The sequence below is a fragment of the Tupaia chinensis genome, unplaced genomic scaffold (genome assembly GCF_000334495.1).
Source record: "Tupaia chinensis unplaced genomic scaffold, TupChi_1.0 Scaffold143572_1, whole genome shotgun sequence".
Lineage (NCBI taxonomy): Eukaryota > Metazoa > Chordata > Mammalia > Scandentia > Tupaiidae > Tupaia > Tupaia belangeri.
The window spans coordinates 102,670-108,427 of record NW_006203417.1 but is presented as its reverse complement, the minus strand read 5'-3'; the positions used below and the strand labels follow the sequence as shown (position 1 = coordinate 108,427).

Here is a 5,758-nt window from a genome sequence, read left to right as displayed (position 1 = left end):
CTTTTTTTTGTCGAATGCCTGTGCCCTAAAGAAAAAAAAAAAAAACTCTCAAAAAAAAAAAAAAAAGAGAATTTTATTTCCCCACTTCTAGAGGTAGTCCTGTGGGATTTTACTCCAGAACAGAGTGTATGTCTCACTAGGAGACTCCCTTAGCTGTTACTTAGCTCCAAATGCTCTCTTCAGTTCCTAGTGTCCACCCAAAAGCACTACTTGTCTATCAGTTGACTTATGGCATGGGTAAATGACCCCCAAGTTGAAGTCAACAGTGAGAGGGCCAGCCAATGATGTGTGGTTAAGGCGACTGGATCTTACATGGTCAACTGCTGGGTTCGAGTTCTGAATCTAGAAGCTTAAAAAACACACCTAGTGGGACCAGCAGATGGTATAATGATTGTGTCGCTGGACTCTCACGTAATCAATCATGGTTCGAGTGCTGGACCTTGTGGGTTAAAACTCATGCCAGATACATGTGTGCATGCCCAAAATCCCAAGAGGAGAATGGAGAAGGGACTAGAGCATGACCATCCCCCCTGGGGAGTGATTTCTCACTTTCTGTCTCTCTGTCTCTCTGGCAAGTGCATGCACCCTATAGCAAAAATCTCTCTAAAAAAAAAATTTTTGAAAGAAAGAAAGGAGGCCAGCAGGTGACATGGTGGTTAAGGGTGCTGGACTCACACATGGCTGACCGGGTTTCAAGTCCTGGACCTGGCAGCTTGCTTTCTCATTCTCTCTCTCTCTCTCTCTTGCTCTGTCCCATTCTGGTGAAATTAAAATAAATTAAGTTAAATAAAATAATTCTTTAGAAGAAGAAAGAAAGAAAAAAGGAAAAACACTGAGTGTATACATTTCCAAACACCCTGATAGAAGGGATTGTGGTGTGACTATTCCCCTTAGGTGGGTGCTTTCTCCTTTCTTTCTCTCTCTCTCTCTCTCTCTCTGGGATGCACATATGCCGTATAGAAAAAAAAAGTCTACAATGGGATCCTCGTGATGTGTGTGCATATACATGTGAGAAAGAAATGGAAAGAGACAGATTATGCAAAATCCCTAGCCTACTTTCCTGGTGGCTTCAGGTCACTAAGTCCTTGTCTCATCTGTTCCTCTCCCTTAAGGAACATCATTAGGTTTGTAAATGCCTCTGGATAGAAGAGGGCCTGGCTCTGGCCCACTTCTTTGGTTTCTGACCACAAATTACCCTCACCACTACTGCCTTGGCTCAACCTATCTTTATCTCCCTCCTGGACTTAATTGGGTTCTCTACTTCTACCTTTGTCACCCTATTCTCCTCATAGAAGTGATAGTGATCTTTAAAAAATTAATTAGGCCCAGCTGTGGTAGTGCAAGCAGGATGCTCCTACTTGGAGGCCCGGGTTCAATTCTTGGCCTCCAAGAAAGCTGGACACAGTGGCATGCCTGTAGTTCTAGGTATTCAGGAAGCTGAGGGAGGATCACAACATATCAAGATCCTATTTTTTTTAAAGCATAAGTCAGACATATTCCTTCTTTGTTTAAAACCTTTCAGTGGCTTTTAAACCAACTCAGAATAAAATCCAAAATCCTTCCCATGACGTCTAAGGACTTACATAACCAGGCCCCTGGTTGCCTACCACTCAGATCTTATCACCTACACTTGAGTCACACTAACTACCTTGCTGTGCATCAAACAGGCTGATCATGCTGGAACCTCCGGGCTTTGAAGTTACTGCCTGCAGTGTTCTTTACAGACATTCTCACTGTTGGTCCACTCACCTCCTTTAAGTTTCTGCTCAAGTTTCACCTATCAGAAAGGCCTTCCCTGACAAGCCAATATAAAATAGCATTCCTTTCTCTTTATTCTTTATGCCCTTATCCAGCTTTCTTTTCTTTCTTTCTTTATGAGAGAGAAAAAGTACAAGAGAGAAGTAAAGACAGAGAGAAAGGACAGGCAGAGGTAGTTGCTTTTTTTTTTCTTAACGCTAGAGGGTGCCTGTGTGCACCCAGGAGAGAAAGCACCCCCAGTGGGTCTTAGTCATACCACAACCCTTTTTCTTCCCATTCTCCACACTGTCCTGGGCACTGCACATGCACACATTGAAGTCAATGTAGCTGGAATTCAAATTCCCATCAGCCATGTGAGATCCAGTTTCATCTGAGCAATGCTTAACCACTACACCATGGTAGTAGTTTCAGAGATAGGTTTTTGCCTCAGGGCAGGTGTGCTCACTGGAGAAAGAGACAGAGACAGTGAGAGGAAAAGTGAGAAACCACCCCCGAGGGAATGACTACGCCATAATCACTTCTCTATTTTCCTCCTGGGATCTTGAGCACACACACATACATGTCTGGTGTGATTTTCAAGCCACTGCATCCAGGACTTGAACTGCGGTAAGCTATGTGGGAATCCAGGAACATAACTGCTATGCCATCTGCCGGCCTTGAGATAGGTATTTTTAACAGGATTTCACTGGTGCTTCAGCCTCCTAATTATCTAGGATCACAAGCGTGCACACTCGGCCGATGTATTCAGGTCGGCCCAGGAAGCGAACCTATGCTTCCCATGCAGTTTTCAGCCTCCTAATCCATGGTGCTACCTGGGCCTCTGCATCTGGACCCAGCTTTATCTTCCTTATAGTATTTGTCACAATTGTCATATATTTGTTTTTCAGTATTTGTCTCTTCTCCCCTAGATTGTAAGGTCCATGAAAACAAAGACTTTTTTTTTCTTGTATATCCAGCATCTTGAACAGTGCCTTGCACATTATATTAATAGGTACCCCACAAATACTGTATTAATGAAGAAATTGTGTAATACCTATATAAAGCACACTAGAATTAATTCAGTGGGACACTGAAGGATTGAATTTTTGCAAAGGTATTAATTCTCCTTTAGTGAGTTTATAAATTTATTGCAATTCTAATTTAAAAACCCCACAGGCCTTTTTGGATAGCTGACAAAAATAATCTCAAAGATTCATCCAAGAAAAAATATGGAAAATAACCTAGAAAATTTATAAAAATTAATTTAATAGAGGGAAGTCTAGCTCTAATAGATATTAAATGATATTATAAGGTGGCAATAATTTTTAAAGTATGATATGGTAATTAAAATAGTAAGAAACAGAATAAATGTACTAAGTATATTTGACAATTTAGATTTCTTTTTTGTTGTTGTTGTTGTCATAGGGTACATGCACTCATGGGAGAGAGAGGGAGAGAGGGATATCACCCCCTGGAAGTATGGCCACACAGCAATCTCTTCTGCTCCAGTCTCTTCTTGGGATTTTTGAGTACACATGCACATGTGCTCAGAGTGATTTTCAAGCTGCTGGGTCTGAACCTCGAACCACAGTTGACCTGGTGGGAGTCCAGTGTTGTAACCACCGCACCACCTACGGGCCCTGCCAATTTGGATTTTATTTTAAGGTAGTATTTTTAAATTAGAAGAGAAAATATAATATTGTCCAATAAGGTGCCTGGAAAGTTGGCTAGCCATTTGAAAAAATAGTGATGATTTGCCATCTCATTTTAAAACAAATTTGCTAGAGGGCATGTGTGCTCGCTGGAGAGAGACAGAAAGAGAAAGAATGAGAAAACACCCCTCCATGGTAGAGGCAGTCATGCCACAACTCCTTCTCCATCTCTCTTTTGGGTTCTTGAGCAATCATACACAGGTAGGTGCCCAGTGTGTTTCTCAAGCCACAGAGCCTGGAGCTCAAACCACACAGTCGGCCATATGGGATTCAGGTGCCTTAACCATTATACTATTGGTTGGCCCTCATTCTTTAATTCTAAAATAAACTCAAATGCATCAAAGACATAATAGAACCATGAAAGTAGTGTAAAGTAGGAAAAGAAAAACATGTTTGAGTCTTATTCTAATTATGACAGAAAGTCAAGAAGCCTGAAAGGCAAAAAGACATCAATTCAACTACATAAAAAAATTGGAAAACCCTACACAGTGAAAAACACCATAAGATTCAAAATTCAAATTTGGGATAATTATTTGTATCACTGACAGATAGTCCTCGTTCACTTAATAAAAAAAAGAATTCTCACAAATCAATGACCAGCATTGAAATCTTCTTCTCTACATGTTCTATTTGATACAATATGTAGGCAGAAAATTAAGATTGTATTAGACTTGAGTAAAACTATTTATTAAATATGACACTTTTTAAATTCAGAACAAATCAACATTATTATACTAGGATATGTATGTAATAAACGTAGAACAAAACTGATACTTCTTAGAGTCAACAATTCAAATTAATTGTGCTTACTATTAGATGACAAATTCAGGGAAGTCACAGAAACAAGTAATGCTGTAGACACTAACACAATCCTACATCTGAATCTGACAATCCCTATCTGTTCCCCCTTGACATCTGCTGAGAATTAACAAAAGAAGACAGTATTTCCAGTTGGATAGTGAAATAGGCTTAATAAAGCATTCCAAGTCAAATCAATAAACAGTTTTTTAAAAGTGAAAATCTACAGGGCTGGCAGGTGGTGTGATGGTTGGGGGTGCTGTACTCCCACATGGCCAACCTGACCCTCGTTTGAGTCCCCGACCTGGCAGCTTGCTTTCTCACTTTCGTTCTCTCTCTCTCTCTCTCCCTCCCTCCCACATCAAATTAAAATAAATAAACTTAAATTAAAAAATACTTTAAGAAAGTGAAAATCTACAGTAGAAACTGGAATGCACTAAAGAATAGAATTAAGATAAATTTCACCAGTTACATGATAGAACCATCAAATTGGTCTTGAAAAGCAGAAGGCAGAGGATGAAATTGCACTGAATTCTGAAGCAGTTCAGATCTCTCCTGTCATTACGACCCCTCTGGACAGAATCTGTAACACGGTTTCTCCCATCTCCCCCTTATGAAAGGCTGGGCATGGGGTCAGGAGGTGGCATGGTGGTTAAGGTGCTGGATCCTACAAATTAATAAACTTTTTTTTTTTGGAGAGGTTGTTCCTATAGGGAGCATTTACTAGCTCGCCAGAAAGACAAAAAGAGACAGAAAGCGAGAAATCACCCCCTGCCAGAAGGGTGGCTACGCTGCAATCCCTTCTCCTTCATTCTCCTCTCAGGATCTTGGGCACACACGCACATGTGCCTGGCATGAGTTTCAAGCTGTCAGGCCCAGGACTCAAACCGTGGTCTACTATGTGGGAGCCCAGTGATGTAATCATTACACCAACTACCGGTCCCGAATTTTTCTTTTTTTTTTTGACAGAGATTTTTGTTATAGGGTGCGTGCACTTGCCAGAGAGACAGAAATAAAGAAATCACCCCCCAGGGGGGATGGCCATGCTGCAATCCCTTCTCCTCCATTATCCTCTCTGGATTTTGGGCACCCATGCACACACGCCTGGAGTGAGTTTTAAGCCACTAGGTCTGGGATTTGAACCACGGTCAGCTACGTAGGAGTCAAGCAACATAAGCATTACACCATTTGCTGGTCTCTGGTCCCGAACTTTTAAAATGATATTTGCAAAATTGAATGGAAAGTACAGAGTTTCTATATACCTCCTTTTCCCACTTACCTTCCATCTCCCTGTTTTAGTTCATTATTGTATTGCTACAGAGGAACATCCAAGACTCGGCATAAAAATAAAGTTTGGGACCAGCAGTTAGCGTAATGGCTATGTTGCTGGACTCCCACGTAGTCGACTGCGGCTCGCGGTGGACCTGGTGACTTAAAACTCTCGCTGGGCGTGTGTGCGTGCGTGCCCAAGATCCCGAGAGGAGAATGGAGGAGAAGGGATTGGGGGGGGG

General features: G+C 41.5%; 1 protein-coding gene across 1 annotated transcript in view; it reads right to left on the bottom strand.

The window, feature by feature from the left end:
• The window catches only part of LOC102488785 (glutamate receptor 3-like), a 144,159-nt gene that overhangs the window by 137,966 nt on the left and 435 nt on the right, over window positions 1-5,758 (bottom strand). The window lies entirely within an intron of this gene.